We start from the raw sequence: 23,280 nt of genomic DNA on the forward strand, positions 1-23,280 counted from the left end.
ATGCATCATCTATAAATGGATTTTTAATGAGTTTTTCTGTATATGCTTGTGTTTACTCATAAGTCTTTTTTCTTTCTAGACAATACTATCACTCAAAATTGCTACCCACAGCTGTTATGACAATATTGACTGCTGAACAACACTGAGTGATTTTCTTGTACGAATACAAGTTGGGTCACTCTGTCACCAAAGCTCTATGAAACACCACATGGAATTTTGGTAACGATTCTGTTGACATTTGAACTGTTCAGAAATGATTCCAAAGATTTTGTTCAGGAACTGAAAGCCTTAAAAATGAACCAAGAAGGAAACCAAAACCAGTTATTCGGTATGGTGAATTGAATGCTTTGGTTAAATGAATTCTGTGAGCAATGGTCTGAAAAATCGGATCAGACATCTCCCACAACTGCTTCTTGACACTTGGAGAAAATTGGAAAAGTTAAAAAGATGGATAGGTTTGCTCCCCACCAACTCAATGAGATTTAAAGAAACAGACACCTTACAGTGTGTTCCATGTTGATTTCTCGGTTGCAAAGAGAACCATTTTTGTATCGACTCATTACATGTTATGAGAAGCAGATACTGATTGATAACAGAAAGATGACAGGACAGTGTTTATATGCAGGAGAGTCACCAAAACACTACCCAAAACCACCATTGCACCCTAAAAAGTTGATGGTCACTGTATAGTGGTCAACAAAGGGGGTTATTCATTATTCATTTTTGCATGGCCCTAACCACTGGGCCATTGTGCCTCCACCTATACATACATACATACGTACAAGGCAACAACATGTCCTCTCTCATTCATTCACCTAGCAGCTAATAATCTCGAGCACAGCTAAGTTTGAATGCTTATATTATTTTATTTTTATTTATTTATTTTCACTTCACTTCTCGACCAATCATACATGTTTTCCTATCTGTTGTTATTTATCTATCTAACTATTGTATCTAATTTCTCCTCTATTAACTCTGCCCGACCAAGTCTCGCTCTATCATCTTTTTTCAACCTTCGCGTATACGCGGTGCACCCACCCTGCCCACCCGCACCACCCTGCCCACCCGCACCACCATGCCCACCCGCACCACCAATACCGGATATCTCTATATTTTTGCTCCATCTATACCGGATGTTGTTTCTCCCACCACCATTATAGGTGTCTACTCTTCGAACCCCCCCTCCTCAATACGCTATTTCACCATGCATTACCCTCTTGATATCCTACGTTCTACTTGCCTAAGAAGCTGTCATCATTCTCTGAACCACCCCTCCCCACTGGTGCTCCCCTATATTTCTGCCCCCCCCCACATAAAAAAAAGCACCATTCGAACGTGGCCGATGCCAGACCCCTCTGGCACCTGTGCAGGTGGCACGTAAAAAACACCCACTACACTCGCGGAGTGGTTGGCGTTAGGAAGGGCATCCAGCTGTAGAAACACTGCCAGACTAGACTGGAGCCTGGGGCAGTCCCTAGCTCCCCAGATCCCGGTCGAAACCGTCCAACCCGTGCTAGCGCGGAAAACGGACGTTAAACGATGATGATGATGATGATGATATATATATATAATATATATATATACATATATGTACATATATACACACACACAAACCACAAACGCATGCACACACACAAACACACACATATACACAAACAAACACACACATACACACACACATACAAACACACATACATACACACATACACACACACCATTATATATTTATCATGGGATCGACTAGAATGTTGGATATTGTTATACATCACTGGTCACAATGCCCTTCACATTGTTTTAGCTTTTGAATGCTGCCACCCTACTGGCAGGGCGAGCAGGCCAACATTCCATCACAGGGTGTACCCATTTACAGCTGAGTGAACTGGAACAATATGAAAAGAAGTGTTTTGCTCAAGAACACAATGTGCCACCCTGTCTAGCAATTGAACCCATGATTTAGTGACTGTGAGTACGATACACTGACCGCTAGGCCACATGTCTTCACATACACACACACAGACATCCACATACAGACATCATCATCTTCATCCTGTGTTTTAAGTCTGGGTTTTGTCCCCATTAACAGGGGTGGCTTGATCTACCTCAATGCCATAGCAACCTAGGTAGGCAGGTGCAGCCCACCCCAACCTTTGGGCTGGTTGGCTGGTGCTCATTCTCTTTTGTTATGAGCCTTTTTTGGAGCTGGATTTTCTACAAGGAGCAGGCCCTTGCTTACCCCCAACCTCAGTTTCTAGACATGAGTGGTCCTGAGACCAAGGCCTCTACCACAAATTTTAAGAAATGTAGTGAGAAAATAGCTCAGGAAGGCAGGGACCCTACTCCCTGAGACCCTTTTCAGAGACCCCCTACATATGTACTTTTATTCTTTTATTCTTTTACTTGTTTCAGTCACGTGACGGTGGCCATGCTGGAGTTTTGAAGAAATCAACCCCAGAACTTAATCTTTGTAAGCCTAGTACTTATTCTATTGGTGTCTTTTGCCAATCTGCTAGGTTAAGGGGGCGGGACAAAAGCACACTAACATCAATTGTCAAGAGATGGCAGGGGGACAAACACAGACATACATATAAATACCAAACATACATATATATACATATATACGGTGGGCTTCTTTCAGTTTTCATCTTCCGGATCCACTCACACGGTTTTAGTGAGCTGAAGGGTATAGTAGAAGACACTTGCTCAAGGTGCCATGCAGTGGGACTGAACCTGGAATCATGTGGTTGGGAATCAAGTTTCTTACCACACAGCCACGCCTGCACCTATATGCACATATATAAACACATATACATATATACATGTGTATATATATATATATATGTATACATACATATATATATATATATACATACATATACGTATACATAACACACCCACACCCACACTCCCATCCATGTGTATATACATACTCATACACATTGTAGTGCAAGCACTTAATTGATTCTGGTGGTTAATCCGAAGCGCCAGCTAATTCCGTGTGACTTAATGGGGTATAGAGTGTCGAAAGAGCGTTTCAGCTTGTATCGTTTCCATTTCATGAATGAGAGCCAAGCGTGTGATATCTTGATACCTAGGTAGCTAAAAATAAAAACAATAACAAACACAAACACAAACACAAACACACAAGCAAAACAAAAGGATAAATGGATACTTGAAAGAATAGACAAATGGATGAAAAATAGATGGATAAAGGGTGAGAGAGGTGGGGGGGAGAGAGAGGGGGGGAGAGGGAGTTGGAGAGAGGGATATAGGGGAGAGAGAGGGGGAGAGAGGGAGTGAAAGTGCGTAAGGATGAGACAAAGTGAAAGTGAGGGAGAGGAAAAAAGACACAGAGAACGAAATAGAAAGAAATGTGATGTGATGTGATGTGTGTGAGTGTGTGTGTGTGTGTGTCTGTGAAAGAGAGAGAGAGAGAGAGTGAGAAAGAGAGAGAGAGAGAGAGTTAAAGCGTGTAAGAGGGGAAAGAGAAAGAGAGAAATTAGTACTATCCTTATTCAAATATATATGTAATGCAGTCGTGTGATAATTTTGGCCAACCTTAATAATTATGATAATATAATAATAATAATAATAATAATAATAATAATAATAACAACAACAACAACAACAGTAGTAGTAGTAGTAGTAGTAGTAGTAGTAGTAATAGTGGTATTAACTTGTATTATTTCATCTGGGGATTATTGCTCTGGAAATATCCTGATCAGTGCAAATCAGGGCCATGAATTACAGGTAAGACAACAAGAGAGCACCGGCAGTCCTTCATTTCAAGAGTGTTCTCTCTTTCAGATCACTAGCGTGGCTTGCTGTTAGTTGCTAATCGACATTAGAGAGGAGAGACTCCTCCTATTAAACACAGAGAGGGGTATTCAATTACACACACACACAAACACACGTATATGCATACATGAAGGAGATGTATGTATGAGCTACATATTATAAGATATGTATAGATGCACATATATATATATATATATATATATATATATACTTTATTTAAACTCAGAGTAACAGGTTTTGTTGAATTTTCTGCTGCTTTAAATAAAGCATATTACTCTACCACTGGTATTTGAGTACTCTTTTTTCCACCTTGTTTCACATTTATGTGTTTACTCCGGTATATATATATATATATATGTATCATCATAATCATCATCATTGTTTAATGTTGGCTTTCCATGCTAGTATGGGTTGGATGATTTGACTGAGGTCTGGCGAACCAGATGGCTGCACCAGGCTTCAATCTTGATCTAACAGAGTTTCTACAGCTGGATGCCCTTCCTAACGCCAACCACTCCGAGAGTGTAGTGGGTGCTTTTACTTGCGACCAGCACAGGGGCCAGTCAGGCAGTACTGGCAACGACCTCACTTAAATGTTTTTACACGTGCCACCGGCAAAAGTACCGGTAAAGCGGCGCTGGTAACGCTCACACTCGAATGGTGCCATTTATGTGACACTGGCACGGAAGCCAGTTAGCCGCTCTGTCAATGATATCTATATATCTATCTATCTATCTATATATATATGTGTGTGTGTGTGTGTGTGTGTGCATGTATGAACGTATGTGTATAAATGCATATGTATTCCTTTATTCTTTTATTTGTTTCAGTCATTTGACTGCGGCCATGTTGGAGCACCACCTTTAGTTGACCAAATCAACCCCAGGACTTATTCTTTGCAAGTCTAGTATTTATTCTATCGGCCTCTTTTTCTAGAACTGCTAGTTACAAGGACATAAACAGACCAGCAGCACATGTCAAGTGATACTGGTGTGTGTGTGTGTGTGGGGGGGGGTCAAACATAGACACACAAACACACACACACATACATATACATATATATGACAGGCTTCTTTCAGTTTCTGTCTACCAAATCCACTCACAAGGCTTTGGTCAGCCCGAGGCTATAATAGAAGACACTTGCCCAAGGTGCCATGCAGTGGGATTGAACCTGGAACCATGTGGTGGGTAAGCAAGCTACTTATCACACAGTCACTTATGCACTTATATATATATATATATATATATATCTATATCTATATATATATATACACACATACATATATGTATACATGCATATATATATACATATATATATATATATACACATACATACATACATATATATATATATATATAAAATTACAAGTACATAAATATATATATCTATGCACATACGAGTAAATATGTATGCATCCATAGCAGACATATTTACACACACACACACATATATATATTTACATATGTACATATATATATATATATATACATGCATACACATACAGACATATTTACATACATACATTATATACAGCTGTTTATATACATATATCTATATATATATAAATACAATATCACGCATAGTTACATTCATTTACATACACACCTACATACATGCTTTCATACATACACACATACATTAACATGCATATACCCATATCCATGTGCATCACTAGAGAGGATAACATGACATAGGAAACACAGTCTATAAATAAAGAAGATTTCAGCTTGTAACTATTGTAAGTGGTTTATAGATAGCACAAACAATCGTGTGATTGTGTTAATGTTCATGTAAGCAAGAGGCATGAGGCATGTAGTCGCTTATGGCTCTACAGCTCATTGGGTAATCCCTTGTATAGATTTGTGATAATCTGTGTTGCATAATGAGAAGGATTATGGGAAATTGATACACTGGAATGTTACAGAAGCTAAAATCCACGGATATTGTGTTGAGGGTTGAAGGTTTGTGAGAAGCTGTGATTTACAGGCAAAAGTGGGTATTTGATATGGTGTTAGTCTATTGGTACATGGCTTAGTGGTCAGAGCATTCAGCTCATGATTGTAAGGTCATAAGTTCGATTCCTGGTAGAAGGTTGTGTCCTTGAGCATTGCTCCAGTCCACTTAATGACAAAAATGAGCTATACCTGTAATTACAAAGGGGCCAGCCTTGTCACATTCTGTACCACACTGAATATCCTTGAGTACTACATTAAAAGTATGCTTCTCTGTGGAATACTCATCCCCTTGCATGTTGATTTCATGAGCAGACTGTTCCATCAATCAGAACGACTGGAGTTCCAGTTTTGGTTTATTGCACATTATTTACAATATTTACATTATTTACATTATTTATATTTGACGGATATTTGTCCTCATCATGTGCCTGTGATTTACAGGCACATGAGCGCACACACATACACACACATATATACACACATATACACACACATATTTACACATGCACACGCACATGTGTGTGTCTGTGTGTGCGTAGTTCATCTGAGATCAGTAGTCTTCCGTGGAACTTTGAACATTTCTCTTGCGTCTCTGCGGTCCTTCAAAATCTTTCTCATTTGCCTGCTGGGCCTTTCTCTTCCTGTGTGTCTGTTGACCACCGTATTTATAATAATCATGGCAGCTAGAAGGACAGACATACTGCAGCAGAGTTTGTACCTAAACAGGTCAGTTCCTGTCCATTTGAAATTCACCTGACATGGCTGAGGTCGTAGGTCAAAGGGAGATGATCAATCACTTTTTGACAGGACAAAGAAAACCTTTTTTTCGCGCCTGTTGATTGTGGTGGTTTGGACAACCTGAATTCTTAGATTCAGTTTCGAATCTAGGCTTGGAGAAGTAAGTGTTAATTTTTTACAAATGTCATCCATTCAAGGGAGAAGACAGAGATATTTACTGTTCACATTAGGGGTTTCACTGTTGGAAGGAAATATAAAACAGGATGGAGGAACACACCAGCGCTAACGAGAGATGGGAAAATGGAGGTCTGCTTGCAGAATAATACCAGATGACAATACAACAATAACACCACGGACGGTCAGTTATAACGATGGGTGCTCCAGTTGATCCAATCAATGGAACAACCTGCTCATTGAATTAACATGCAAGTGGCTGAGCACTCCACAGACATGCATGTCTTTAATATAGTTCTCAGGGAGATTCAGCAAGACACAGAATGGGACAAGGCCAGCCCTTTGTAATTACTGGTACAACTCATTTTTGCCAGCTGAGTGGAATGGAGTAATGTGAAATAAAGTGTCTCGCTCAAGGACACAACAAGGCACTGAGAATCGAACTCATGACCTCACAAACATGAGTTGAATATCCAAATAATAAACCACGAACCTTCACTGATGATAACAATAGTGATCGTTAGAATGGCAATGATGACAACACCAACAGCAATGTTGAATGATTATAATGACAACGATAACGATGACTGCAGCAATGATGGTGATGGTAATGATTATGATGATGACAATGTTGATGATGATGAGGAGGAAGAAGATAATGATGGAGCCACTTGCAATGCCAGCTCCATTTCAAGTGTTGCTTACTTTCCAAGCTAAGTGCATTAATATTCATCTGTTTACTTGGTACACATTGTCTAATGGAAGTTTTCTTTCTCATCAGTTCATAATTACTCCAGAAGTTTTGTTTTATTTCTCTTCACCAATGCATCAACGAACTTATGATGCATAGATGGACCTGTCTGCCTACCTGTCTCTTTTCTGTCTGTCTGTCTATTTCACTTCCTATCTATCAATGTTTCCCTCAAACTCTCCATGGATCTCTTATTTATCTATTTATCTATCTACCTTCCTAACTCTTTATCCCTCTACCCATCTCTCTCTCTCTACCCATCTCTCTCTGTCTCTCTCTCTACCCATCTCTGTCTCTATCTCTCTACCCAGCCCTCTCTCTCTCTCTACCCATCTCTCTCAGTCTCTCTCTCTACCCATCTCTCTCTATCTCTCTCTCCCCATCTCTTTCTCTCTCTCTCTACCCATCTCTCTCTGTCTGTCTCTCTCTCTCCCCATCTCTCTCTGTCTCTCTCTCTCTCCATCTCTCTCTGTCTCTCTCTCTCCCCATCTCTCTCTGTCTCTCTCTCTCTCCCCATCTCTCTCTGTCTCTCTCTCTCCCCATCTCTCTCTGTCTCTCTCTCTCTCCCCATCTCTCTCTGTCTCTCTCTCTTTCCTCATCTCTCTCTGTCTCTCTCTCTACCCATCTCTCTCTGTCTCTCTCTCCCCATCTTTCTCTCTGTCTCTCTCTCCCCATCTCTCTCTCTCTCTCTCTCTCTCTCACTCTCACCCTGTCTGCGACCATTCATATACATATATACATATATCCACATATTCACATATCTATTTAGCTACTGATGCTGATATGTAGACACAATTTAATGCGTTTAACACTTGATGAGTCTCGCCAAATCAGTTCAGAAACGGACAGGCCATCAAGCTTATGGTTTGTTGGATGCTGACAAAAGCAAAACTGAGCTTGCAGCATCATCATCATCATTTGTCTTTTGGGGAAGACGGCCAGACGGTGGGTCAAGTTGCCAGGTCACCTCATTAGATGTCTGCAACAGAGACTAAGAATCTAAAGGGCAAAATCTGGGAGCAGTGAAACGGAATGTTGAGCTCTGGGAATATGTTTTTAGAGGCACAATGTCACAAGTCACAAATGCTGATACACACACACACACACACACACACACACACACATACATACACACACACGCACACATACATATATACATACACATACATGCACACATATATACACACATACATGCGCACATACATGCATACTTACATTCACACATACACACATACGCACATACACACATACGCACATACATACACTTATACATACACACACACATATACATACAAATATACATACATACATGTATCTACCTATATGTATGTATGTATATATATACATAAATCTAAACATATATAGATAGATACATATACATATATACATACACACACATATATATGCATATATACATTCATACATACACACATGCATATATATATGTATATACATAGTCATGTATGTACAGACATATGTAAGTATATATATACATATATGTACATACATATATTTGCACTGTTTCATTGTTGGTGTGACCAATAAAAAAATGTACTCTGTCTGGCGAGAGATAAATATCATTTAATAGGCACAGTATTTAAATGTAAGCTACTATAACTTTCATACTCTGATAGAACACACCACAAGCTTGTCTGACTGTTGTACTATCAGAGCATGGAACTCAATGTAGCTCACATTTAAATCTTGTGTTTGTTAAATGATATTTATCTCTTGCCAGATGGAGTGCATTTTTAGTCAATCACACGAATAATAAAACTGTGTGTAAGAATAATAAACTTGTGGTCTACAAAAGTATAGAGTAACCCATCAGATTAATGTAAAATTGTTTTTATTATAACTGAACGTAAAAACAAACATATATATATATATATATATATATATATATGCATATCTATCTATCTATCTATCTATCTATCTATCTATCTATCTATCTATCTATCTATCTATCTATCTATCTATCTATCTATCTATCTCTATCTATCTATCTATCTATCTATCTATCTATCTATCTATGTAATCAATGAATCTATCTATCTATCCATCCAAATTATCCATCCATCCATATATATATATATATATCATCATCATCATCATCATCATCGTTTAACGTCCGTTTTCCGCGCTAGCACGGGTTGGACGGTTTCGACCGGGGTCTGGGGAGCTAGGGACTGCCCCAGGCTCCAGTCTAGTCTGGCAGTGTTTCTACAGCTGGATGCCCTTCCTAACGCCAACCACTCCGCGAGTGTAGTGGGTGTTTTTTACGTGCCACCTGCACAGGTGCCAGAGGGGTCTGGCATCGGCCACGTTCGGATGGTGCTTTTTTTTTTTTTTTATGTGGGGGGGGCAGAAATATATAGGGGAGCACCAGTGGGGAGGGGTGGTTCAGAGAAATGATGACAGGTTCTAGGCAAGTAGAACGTAGGATATCAAGAGAGGGGTAATGCATGGTGAAATAGCGTATTGAAGAGGGGGGTTCGAAGAGTAGACACCTATAATGGTGGTGGGAGAAGCGACATCCGGTATAGATGGAGCAAAAATATAGAGATATCCGGTATTGGTGGTGGGGGTGGGCAAGGGCGGGTGCACCGGGAATATGCGAAGGTTGAACTGACGGGCTGGCTTAAAAATGCTCTTAGCAATGGAAGGGGGGAATGGCAGACAACGTGAGAGAGGGAGAGAGAGAGAGAGAGATAGATAGAGAAGAACAGTGGAACCCCGCGAAAATGGGCCGCCATTGAAAAAAACCCCTGTATGGAGAAATAATATGCAATACGAGGCGAAGCTGAAAATAGTAATAATAATAATAATAAGCAAACTGTCGACCAGGGGATCAAAGGGACAATATATATATATATATATATATATGTATGTATGTATACATACATACATGCATACATACATACATACATGCATACATACATACACACACACACACACACACATATATATATACATATATATATAATCTATGGAAAAACAAGTCAAGGTAGAAAATGCTAAAATAATTTAATAAAAAACATTTCAGTACCAGTTTCAGTCATTGAGACTTTTTCAACTGTAAGTATGGAAAACAATTAAATTTTCGAAAAATTAAAAAAAAGTTTTTTAAAAGAATATTTGTATAGTGCTCAAATACAAAGGGCATTTTCTTTGTCTCTGCCTTTCTCTGTCTCTCTTGTTTACTCTTGTGGTTTCGAGGTTGCTGTGAATTCTTGGTAGGGAAGAAGAAGAAGAAGAAGAAGAAGAAGAAGGGGAGGAGGAGGAAGCCTATGTAGAAAGCCATGATTGTTTCGCGAAGAGGGAAATTCCGAAAAGATAAGTTAATATTTCTGTTTCTCTTATTTTTCTAATTATTATTATTATTTTTTTTTATTCCTCATTTTTGTTCTTTATTTAATAATGAAAAATTATTTTGACGATTTCTAGTTGCATAATTTTGATTGTCATGTCTTTATATATGATGTAAATAGCAAAATAGTTTTATATAATCTAGACCTGAAGATTGGCAGTATAGTAGGATTGATATGGTATTGGATTTTGAGACTTTTTATTTCAGAAATACCAATAGATATATTGTCATGAAACGCGCGTTGTCTAAATAATTTAATATATGATTCAGAATAGTAATTGTAGATATTAATTTTGATGAAATTTTATCTTATATATCTCTATAATAGATAATGTTGTTCAATGTTGTTTGAGTTGCTTGAAGGCGGCTCTGTTTCTTAAACCTATTATATATATGTATATAATACAGCGAGAAATTCAATTTAGTACCACCAAATTGAATTTCTCTCCTCTGGGGACTTGGAAATAACTTCCCTAATATTAATAATTATAATAAATATGTATGTATATATGTATGTATGCATTTATGTATGCATGTATTTATGTATGTATGTATGTATGTATGTATGTATGTATGTATGTGTATGTATTTCTTTATTGCCCACAGGGGGTTAAACACAGAGGGGACAAAAAATGACAGGCAAAGGGATTAAGTCGATTACATTGATCCCAGTGCGTAACTAGTGCTTATTTAATCGACCCTGAAAGGATGAAAGGCAAAGTCAACCTTGGTGGAATGTGAACTCAGAACATAATGGCAGATGAAATACCGCTAAGCATTTTGCCCGACGCGCTAACAGTTCTGTCAGCTTGTATGTGTATCTATATATGCATGCATGCATGTATGTATGTCTGAATGTATGTATGTTTGTATGTGTGTATGTATGTACGTATGTATGTATGTATTTATGTATGTATGTGAATATGTATGTATGTGTGTATGTATGTATGTATGTGTCTAGTATGTATGTATGTATGTATGTGTGTATGTATGTGCCACATGCATGGTTGCCTGGGTCAGACAGAATTTGTTGAATCAGGAAGATGTATTATCCCTTTTTGTTTATCGCTGGTTATATCAAAGAATTTTGTAGAAATATAGAAGGGGTCAGACAGCATGTGTATGATGGATTTGTTGTTTCTAAGTTAAGAAAGAAACAACCACCATTATAGCGTGTCCTCAAATGGTTAGCATCATGTCTTCTACGAGTTTCTGTGTTTGACTCAGAATCTCAAGTCAAGAATATTCTTTCCAGATGTAGGTCTGCCATGATGGTTATGGTTGGAGAACACTTGATGGTTGACCAGAGGGTAGACAACAAAAAACTTCGCAACTGCTTTGGTGTGAACAGAATAACAGAAGTAATTATAACTCTTTTCTGTGTTTGGAGTTCAGAGTTCCAAGTATGACAAAGTAATTATAGAATTTATTACTTCCAGTGTTGGTTATTTAAGTACAATTCAAGTATTTGGCATGTTTTAATCGGCCAAAAAATCACCAAGTAATTTGTGGCATGATTCCAAGTTTGGTAATCAATACAAACATATTCCTGTTTTGTTTCTCAACATATATCATTCTCTGTTATTTTTTGTTGTTACAAAGTCAAACTCCACCTATTTAATGCCTCATTTCTTCCCCTCCTTCTTAATTTATTATGGCCTATATAGTATAATTAATTTCCTCTGTCTTATACCCCCAGCTTCTCCCTCACTCTCTGTCACCTGCACCAACTCTCTCTCTTCCTTCCTTTCGCAAACACAGTTATTTACTCTCTAAACAGCAGCTTGTTATTAGTTCAGAGGTTCCTTCACAATGTCCGTTTTAATTCTCCAAATTGATTCTGTCACATGACTTGGTCCTGTGTCAATCTCAAGAATCTTCATAAAAAAAATGTAATAAATTCTCCTCTCTGGTGAAACCATACATCACTCACCAATATCTGTATACGCACACGCTCATATACACAAAAACCAGGTACACAAGTGCACCCCTTCTCATATATATATATATATATACACACACACACATACAATATATGCATACTTATGTATAGGTATATATATAAGTAAATAGACATTGCACATATATATATATAACCTATTTGATACCTTTATGAACTGGGCTAATTTAGCTATTACTCCGTAGATTGAAGGAAATGATGGATGACCTTAATCGATTTTTGAATCGTATTGCAATCTCATCAAAGGTGTCTACATCAATTTCATCAATTCCAGAGAAACAGGCAGTCAATCTGTTTATATACTCAAAAATTACAATAGCTACAGAAAAGTGGAGCTACTAATTTGCGTACTATAAGTGTTAAAACCTTATTTAATATCAAGGGCCTAACAACTGGGGTCTCAGTCCTCACAGTATGATATATGTAACCTATACAGTACCTGTATAAACAGGGCTGAATTAGCTTCCACATAAATTGAAAAAATGATGAACAACATTAATCAAGTTTTGAAACTTAATGAATTCTCATCAAATATATATATATACATACACAAAGTAAATGGAGAATACATACACAGAATAATCAATTCATTTGTGAATTAGAATAAACTCTCCATCTATTAGGATGGGAAAAATATCAAGCAATTTGCCCTGAGGAAGTTTTTTTTTGTTTTTCAGCTTCATAGTGCACATTACATGTGTAAATATGGATGAGAGCAATCAACCGAAATGCAGTGTAGGTAATATGAATGAACTTAGTAATTTGACCGGACTATGACAATAAATGGATTGATTATTCTCCTAAGCAGACCGAGTGCAGATATGAATAGCATATGGGAACCAGTATTAAGGAAGGAAAGGAAAATATTAGATTTATAAGCCCTAAAAATTCACTCCATATTTGCCCACAGGCATATGGCATAGTGGTTAAGAGCATGGGCTACTAACCCCAAGATTCTGAGTTAGATTCTAGGCAGTGACCTGAATAATAATAATGATAATAATAATAATAATGATAATAATAATAATAATAATAATAATAATAATAATAATAATAATAATAATAATAATAATCATAATAATAATAATGATAATAATAATAATAATAATAATAATGATAACAGCAACAACAACAACAATAATAATAACATCGAAAAATACCTTAGGAATGAGAACCCAGGTTTGAAATTTCCCCAAGCCCAAGACACCTGATGAAGGCTGGAGGGTATATCAGCAAAAACGTGTTAACAAGAAACAAGATGAGGACAAATATCCATCAAATGTAAAGAATGTAAATAAAACACGAGATCTGTCAAAGGTAAATAATGTAAATAATGTACATAATTCCTCATCTCTTAAATATAGAACTTGATTATTCTGTGTATGTATTCTCCATTTTCTCTGTATTGTTAAATTTTTCACAAACAATGGAAATCTCTATACCAACAACTGGAATTTCAAAAGTCTAAGGTATGAATATCGAAGAAGTACCAACAATAAACGCTAGTACATATACGCATGTAGAATTTTCGATTATCATAAATCAAAATAGTGCTAAACTGGTGTATGCTTGGACAATATATCCCTAAAAAAAAACAGCTTCTTTCCATACAGACTTATATGTATATATATATAATTGTTCATTTTGAATTGATAAAGGTGGGTTTTTTCTAATTTTTATATATATATATATATTGTGTGAAATTTGATTTAGTATTTCTAAATTGAATTTTTTCCCTGTAAGTTAGGATTAATATTCCCTCAAATAATTATATATATATATATATTATATATATATATATTTATGTATACATATATAGTGGTGCCTCCCAGAATGGGAACAATCTCTGGGTGAAACCAATATGCACATAGACACATATATATTTATGTAAATATAATCTTTTTTTACTCTAGGCACAAGGCCCAAAATTTGGGGAGAGGGGGTCAGTTGATTAGATCGACCAGTATGCAATTGGTAATTAATTTATTGACCCCCAAAAGGATGAAAGGCAAAGTCAACCTTGGCAGAATTTGAACTCAGAGCTTAAAGACAGTAAAAATACTGCAAAGCATTTTGCTCAGCATGCTAAAGGTTCTGCCAGCTCGACGCCTTTTTATGTACACATAATGCGTTCCGTGTTGTGTTGCTTCTTCAACCATCTGTGAACAGTTTCATGTCCAGTTTTCTATGGTAAGAGTTTGTTAATCCTTCTCAAGAAAAAACAAAACCCAACAAACAAACACCTAAAAAATCCTATCTTTTGTTTACCTATTGCAAAAACAAGGAAATATTTGCAAACAGCAATGAAAGAACAAACTGGTTTAGCTATGTTAGATAGTTTAGATATTTAACTGATTGACTAACAGTTAAGAAGTGATATTGCACCAGTGCATGTGTGTTATTATTATTGGCAAAATGACCCTCCCAAGACACAACAAGATTGAGAGATTATTGCTCTTTATTTCTTGCCCAGCACTATTTTTATCAAGACTGAAAAAGAACAAATTTTAGGCATAGGAGTGGCTGTGTGGTAAGTAGCTTGCTTGCCAACCACATGGTTCCATGTTCATTCCCACTGCGGGGCACTTTGGGCAAGTGTCTTCTACTATAGCCTCAGGCCAACCAAAGTCTTGTGAGTGGATTTAGCAGACAGAAGCTGAAAGAAGTCCATCAGATATGTGTGTGTGTGTGTGTGTGTGTGTATGTTTGCGTGTCTTTGTTTGTCCCCCCAACATCGCTTGCCAACCGATGGTGGTGTGTTTACACCCCCGTAACTTAGCGGTTCGGCAAAAGAGACCAATAGAATAATACTAGGCTTCCAAAGAATAAGTCTTGGGATCAGTTTGCTCGACTAAACACAGTGCTCCAGCATGGCCGCAATCAAATGACTGAAACACGTAAAAGAGTAAAGTTTACTTTGGTAGGATTTGAACCCAGAATGCAGTGAGCAGGAATAAAATGACAGAGCATTTTACACACTATCCTAATAACTCAGTAAGCTTCCTGCTTAGCTTGTTTTTGCATAATCTCCTCGTTTAGCGCTGTTTCTGTTAAAGATTGACCTTTGAGAAACGCATAGTTACTGTACCCATCAATTACATGTGTTATGAATGTGGTTGAATGCATGAAACAGCATTTGCATACATAAAGACAATCACGTGTGCACATACATGTGTATGACTACATGTGAATGCACACGCATAAATAATGTGATAGTGTATGTTTGTTGGTAAATCATTATGTTTATATTTTACACACACACACACGCACACGGACACATGAATAGTCTTAGGTGCGTAGTCATACGACACATTTCTCCGTGTTGAAGTTCTAACCGAATTAGGGATAATCATAATGGTTTCAACAATACTATACACCTACAGAGGTCTAACTAGAAATACAAACCGAACGATAACAACAACAACATCATCATTGTCGGCGTCATCGTCATCATCATCGTAATCATCATCATCCCCACCATCATCATCATCGGCGTCGCCATCATTGTCATCATCATCATCATCATCATCATCACCGTCGTCATCATCACCATCATTATCGTCATCGTCATCATCATCATTTTTATTGTCATGTCATCATCATCATCATCATCACCATCATACCCATCCCCATCGTCATCATCATCATCCCATCATCATCATCATCATCATTTTCATCATCTTCATCATCATCATCATCATCATCATCATCACCTTCATCATCATCTTCATCATCATCATCATCATCCCCATCATCATAATCACCATCACCATCATCATCATCATCTTCATCATCATCATCCCCATCATCATCATCATCCCCATCATCGTCATCATCATCATTATCATCATCATCATATCATGAGATTCCATTAAGAAGAATGGCTGGATTGCAGGTTTTCCATGTATCATATGTTTAAGGTGTTACTATATGTGTTGTTTATATTTCCAAAGTTTTTCGGTTTTTTTTCTTTTTCTTAATCTCATGAAACATCTCTCAATAACAGGTTACTGATTCAAAGATGAATCCATTTTGTTGTGGAAACACTCATTTTTTTGTGATAATGATGATCTCTGAAACTCTTACATAATTTTTTGGATTATCTCTAAATACTGTGATTGAGGAATTATATAATAAGTTCCCGTACTCTTGTCTCTGTTATTCACTCACCGAATTCTTAATCTATTGGGTTCTTAGATAAATTAATTTGTTTCCTTCATATGTTATTTGAAGTAATGCAAAAAATATCTTTATCTTAATGTTCTATATTTTTATATTGAAGATATGAGGAATTATGAACATTATGTACATTATTTACATTTTACGGATATTTGTCCTCATCTTATTCGTTGTTAACACAATGTTTCAGCTAATATACGCCCCAGCCTTCATCAAATGTCTTGGGGAAATTTTGAAACTGGGTTCTCATTCTCAAGGTATTTTTCAAAGTTATTATTATTATTATTATTATTGAGTGAGAGGGTAGCGTATGCCATCAAAGTGACACTGGGGTGAAATATACAAAGCCCAGTATACCCATAATGACTACCCGTCTGATAACGGTACACCAGGCACATGCATCACAACCATATAAACAGCGCATGACCTTGTAGGTGGGGCCCAGTTAGAATTTTCTTCTGGTCAAGTAACCCATTCCACTCAAAAAGTCCCTGATTAAGGATTGTTTAAGGATGTTGAATGAAACACCCATGTTTCCAGAGGTGAATTATTCAAACCCCAAAGAATCCCTCTCAACACATGGCTATGATACTCCCCCACTACTTCTGCTCGTGATCAGAGATGCACATATCGTCAGCCAATAAGGGAAATGCTCAACTGGTTAAGGTCAAACAACTGACAAGCAAATCTGTGGTATTGAGCAGAATATTTGCTGTAGCCCATCTTTTATACCAAGACAAAACAATGTACATGATAACACCTCTAATCAATTAAGATGAGAAGCCATGAGAGCCACTGCCTGGTACTACATCAGGGCATTGATTATTATTATTATTATTATTATTATTATTATTATTATTATAGCTGTTGTTATTATTCAGGTCACTACTTGGAATTGAACTTGGAACCTTGGGGTTAGTATCCTGCGCTCATAACCACAATGCCATATGCCCATGGGCATATTAATAATAATAATAATAATAATAATAATAATAACAATAATAAAATCATCGAAAAATACCTCAGGAATGAGAACCCAGGTTTGAAATTTCCCCCAAGACACCTGATGAAGGCTGGAGAGTATGCCAGCTGAAACGTTGTTAACAACAAACATGATGAGGACAAATATCCGTCAAATGTAAATAATGTAAATAATGTAAATAATTCCTCATCTCTCAAATATAGAACTGAATTACAAATTCCTTTATTCTGTAACTTGTTTCAGTCATTTGGCTGCACCCATGCTGGAGCACTGCCTTCAGTCAAGCAAATCAACCCCAGGACTTATTCTTTGTAAGGCTAGTACTTATTCTATCAGTTCTTTTGCCACACCGCTAAGTTACAGGGATGTAAACACACCAGCATCGGTTGTCAAAAAATGTTGGTGGGGGGGGGGTCAGACACAGACACACAAACACACACACACACATATACAATGGGCTTCTTTCAGTTTTCGTCTACCAAATCCACTCACAAGGCTTTGGTCAACCTGAGGCTATAGTAGAAGACACTTGCCCAAGGTGCCGCTCGGTGGGACCGAACCCAGAACCATGTGGTTGGTAAGCAAGCTACTTACCACACAGCCACTCTAAGTAAAATATCATAAGGATTTAAAAACTAGCACTGGTCGTGAAATTAATGTGGAAGTGGCTGAGTACCCCATAGTCGTGCATACACTTATTGTAATTCTCAGGGAGATTCAGTGTGATACAGAATGTCACAAAGCTGGCCCTTTGAAATACAAGAACACCTTGTTTTCGACAGTTGGGTGGACTGGAGCTAAGGGAAAACAATTTTCTTGCTCAAGGACACACTGTGCCACTAGGAATTGAACTCATGTCCTTACGATTATGAGCTGAATGTGCTAACCACAAAGCCATGGTCCCTTCACTTATGAGCAGCCAAATACATACACGCACACAAACACATTGACATTCCCACGTACATATACACAAATCTATACATAGACACACGCAATCTATAAACAAAACAAAGAAAAAAGGAGGAGGGAAGGGATGATGTCATACTTCGTCACCCACGCACTTAATTTTATTGCAATTAGTGGTAATAATTAACTTGCGTGAATATAAAAGTTTATAAGAAGATTGAAAGGCTTCCATTGAGTAGTGTTTGCTTTATGAATGACTGTGTGTGTATATATGGATTTATGTGTGTATATATGTGTGTATATGAATATACAAGAATGTTCATATGTGTGTATATATGTGTGTATATATGAATATATGTCTGTATATATGTGTGTATATGAATATATGCATGTATATATACGAATGTTTATATGTGTATATATCAATATATGTGTGTATATATGAATAGATAAGAATGTTTATATGTGTGTATAGATGAATATATGTGTGTATATATGAATATATGTGTGTATATATGTGTGTATATGAATATATGCATGTATATATGAATATACGTTTGTATATATATATATGTGTATATGACTATATGTGTGTATATATAAGAATGTTTATATGTATATATATATATGAATAGATAAGAATGTTCATATGTGTGTATATATCAATATATGTGTGTATATATGTATTTGATAATGTGTGTGTCCTCGTTTGTGTGAGTTTGCAAGCTGAGGATAATTTCAGTGCATGTCAATATTTACGGTTTGCATGAAGTCAGCATTTCCAAGTCTGCAATTTAACGAGTCTCAGCAAGTTCTCACTGTTCAGCCAATATTTGCCAGCTACATGCTATCCACTCAGTAGCTGTGTGTGAGTGTGCGCATGTGTGTATGTGTGTACGTGTGTGTGTGTGTGTGTGTGTGTGTGTGTATGTATGCGTGTGTGTCTGAGTGTATGTGTGTGGTTGTGTGTGTGTCTGCATGTACGTGTGTATGTGTGTGTGTCTGTGTGTGTCTGGTGTGTGTGTGTGTATGTGTGTCTGCATGTACATGTGTGTGTGTGTGTCTGCATGTGTCTGTATGTGTGTGTGTGTGTGAATGAGTGTATGTGCTTTTGTGTGCGTCTGTATGTGTCTGCATGTGTGTGTGTGTCTGCGTGTGTGTCTGCGTGTGTGTGTGTGTGAGTGAGTGCATGTGCTTTTGTGTGCATCTGTATGTGTCTGCATCTGTGTGTGTGCATGTGTCTGCATGTACATGTGTGTAATTGTGTGTGGTGTGTGTGTGGTGTGTGTGTATGTATGCGTGTGTGTCTGAGTGTATGTGTGGTGGTTGTGTGTGTGTCTGCATGTACTGTGTATGTGTGTGTCTGTGTGTTTCTGTGTGTGTCTGTGTGTGTGTGTTGTTGTCTGCATGTACATGTGTGTGTGTGTGTCTGCATGTGTCTGTATGTGTGTGTGTGTGTGAATGAGTGTATGTGCTTTTGTGTGCGTCTGTATGTGTCTGCATGGGTTGTGTGTCTGCGTGGTGTGTCTGCTGTGTGTGTGTGTGAGTGAGTGCATGTGCTTTTGTGTGCATCTGTATGTGTCTGCATCTGTGTGTGTGCATGTGTCTGCATGTACATGTGTGTAATTGTGTGTGTGTGTGTGTGTGTGTGTGTGCGTGCGTGTGTGTGAGTGAGTGTATGTGCTTTTGTGTGCGTCTGTATGTTTCTGCATGTGTGTGTGTGTCTGCGTGTGTGTCTGCGTGCGTGTGTGTGTGTGTGTGAGTGTATGTGCTTTTGTGTGCATCTGTATGTGTCTGCATGTGTGTGTGTGTGTGCCTGCATATACACATGTGCATGTGTCTGCATGTACATGTGTGTGTGTGTATGTGTGTGTCTGCGTGTGTGTCTGTGCATGTGTACAGTCCGCAAATGGACTTAATCGGTCAGTAACTACAAATAAGTTATAGATTTTTCCTTGACAGGACTGAAGGCCACATATTTATAGATGGTCAATGCTGACGGATGAAGATGGAAATGATTGTGTGCTTATGTAATCTCCATGATTTTCTGAAGAGAACAAATTCTGAACAAGTGAAGTGATATGGCAACTGGAAAGAATTCAAGACAAAGTTCTCACTTGAAATTTACAGATGAGAACAAAAGAAACGCATTTTTACAAATGGTGGCTGCAACTCAGTTTTGATAAATGCTTTTGCTTCGTTGCTCTCTTTAGAGCTTTTACTTGCTTCACTCTTTAGACTGTGGCCATGCTGGGGCACCAGCCCAAAGAAATTTTAGTTGAATGAATCAAACCTCACACTTATTCTTTTATTTGTTTCAGTCGTTTTACTGTAGCCATGCTGGAGCACTATCTTTAGTCGAACAATTTGACCCCAGATCATGTTGTTTGTAAGCCTAGTACTTATTCTGTTGGTCTCTTTTGCTGAACTGCTAAGTTACAGGGATGTGAACACACTAGCATCAGTTGTCAAGCGATGGTAGGGGGACAAAGAGAGACACAAATACACACGCACACATATACATATATACAATGGGCTTCTTTCAGTTTCTGTCTACCAAATCTACTCACAAGGTTTTGGTTGGCCTGTGGCTATAGTAGAAGACACTTGCCCAAGGTGCCACACAGTGGGACTGAACCCAGAACCATGTGGTTGGTAAGCAAGCTTCTTACCACACAGCCAGCCCAGCACCTATTCTTTTTCTTTCTTTTTAGATGGGCTGAATCCTGGAAATACCGCAAAACCAGGTCAGCCTATGGTAAAGGCAGAGCAAGCCCCTAACACTTTGCTTCAATCTAAAGTCAGTTTAATATCAATGGCCCCCAAATAGGGACCATATCAAATATTAAGCTGATAAGAACAGGTGCTGCACTTTGAGCTGAGCCAAAAGTCCAAGTAGCAACATTTTTTTTTTCAAGCATATATTTATTTTATCAGTCTCTTTTGCCAGACTGCTAAATCATGGGGACATAAACGCACCAACACTGGTTGTTAAGCAATAGTGGTGCAACAAATACACACACACACACACACATATGCAATGAGGTTCTCTCAATTTCTGTGTACCAAATCCACTCACAAGGTTTTGGTTGGTCCAAGGCTAAAGCAGAAAAATACATGCTCAAGATACCATGCGGTGGGACTGAACCCGGATCCATGCAGCTGGGAATCAAACATCGTAACCACACAGCTGTGGCTGTGTCATCAGAAGCTTGCTTCCTGTTGCTGTGTGCTAAGAGCTGTCCTTCCTAACCCCATGCCTCCAGGTTCACTCCCACCTTGTGGTACTTTGGGCAGGTGTTTTCTATTATAGCCTCAGACCAACCAAAGCCTTGTGGGTGGATTTGGTAGATGGAAACTGAAAGAAGCCTGCCATGTATATAGTATATATATATATACTCATATATATATACATATATATGGGTTTCTGTGTATTTTTGTCCTCCCCATCACCACTTGACAACCGGTGTTGATGTATTTATGTCCCTGTAACTTAGTGGTTTGCAAAAGTGACCAATAAAATGAATACTAGTTTTTATATGTATATTAATGTGTGTCATATATATATATATGTATATATATATGTGTGTGTGTATATATATATATATATATATATATATATATATATATATATCTATACATATATATATATACATATATATATATAATATATATATATATATATATAATATATATATATATATGTATATATGTATATATATATATATGTGTTGTATGTGTGCGTGTGTAGATAGATAATTAGATAGATAGATAGATATAGATAGATAAGTGAATAGATAAATAGACAGATACAATAGATAGAGGACCGGAGATATGCTGTGACTGAGAAGACCTAGCAAATAAAGTGAGTTCACAACTGTAACCCACACCAGTGTTGCCCTCTCAAAAGTACCTTGGATTGTAGGGCAACTTACCATGTCAAGTACATCAAATTCAAATCAAATGGAAATTGTAGTTGTGATCCCCATGCCGGTGGCATGTAAAAAGCACCATTCGAACATGGTACATAAAAAGCACCATCCTGTCATGGTCGATGCCAATCGCCCCTAGCCCCTGTGCCAGTGGCACATAAAAAAGCACCTACTATGCTTTCGGAGTGGTTGTTATTAGGAAGCGCATCAAGCTGTAGAAACACTGCCAGATCAGTTGAACCATCTAACCCATGCCAGCATGAAAAAAGGGAGTTTAGCGATGATGATGATGATGATGATGATGCTGATGAATAGATAGATTGCTAGATAGAGAGATAAATACATACCACACTACATACTAATCCAAGCATTGACTATGTAGGCAAATAAACAAAGAATGTGCTTTTAATGATGGCAATGATGATGATGATCATCATCATCATCGACAGCAGCAATAATTGCAGTACAAGGTTGGGGAGGATGATGACGATGAAGTAGACATTAATATTAATAATGATGACAAGAGAGGACTCAGAC

General features: G+C 37.6%; 1 non-coding gene across 1 annotated transcript; it reads right to left on the reverse strand.

Annotated features, from left to right (window-relative positions):
* Positions 1 to 21,520: 21,520 nt before the first annotated feature.
* LOC115216010 lies at positions 21,521 to 21,714 on the reverse strand. Its single transcript, XR_003882059.1, has one exon. It is a non-coding gene; the product is annotated as a U2 spliceosomal RNA (small nuclear RNA).
* Positions 21,715 to 23,280: the final 1,566 nt, after the last annotated feature.

This window comes from Octopus sinensis, linkage group LG9 (genome assembly GCF_006345805.1).
Source record: "Octopus sinensis linkage group LG9, ASM634580v1, whole genome shotgun sequence".
NCBI lineage: Eukaryota > Metazoa > Mollusca > Cephalopoda > Octopoda > Octopodidae > Octopus > Octopus sinensis.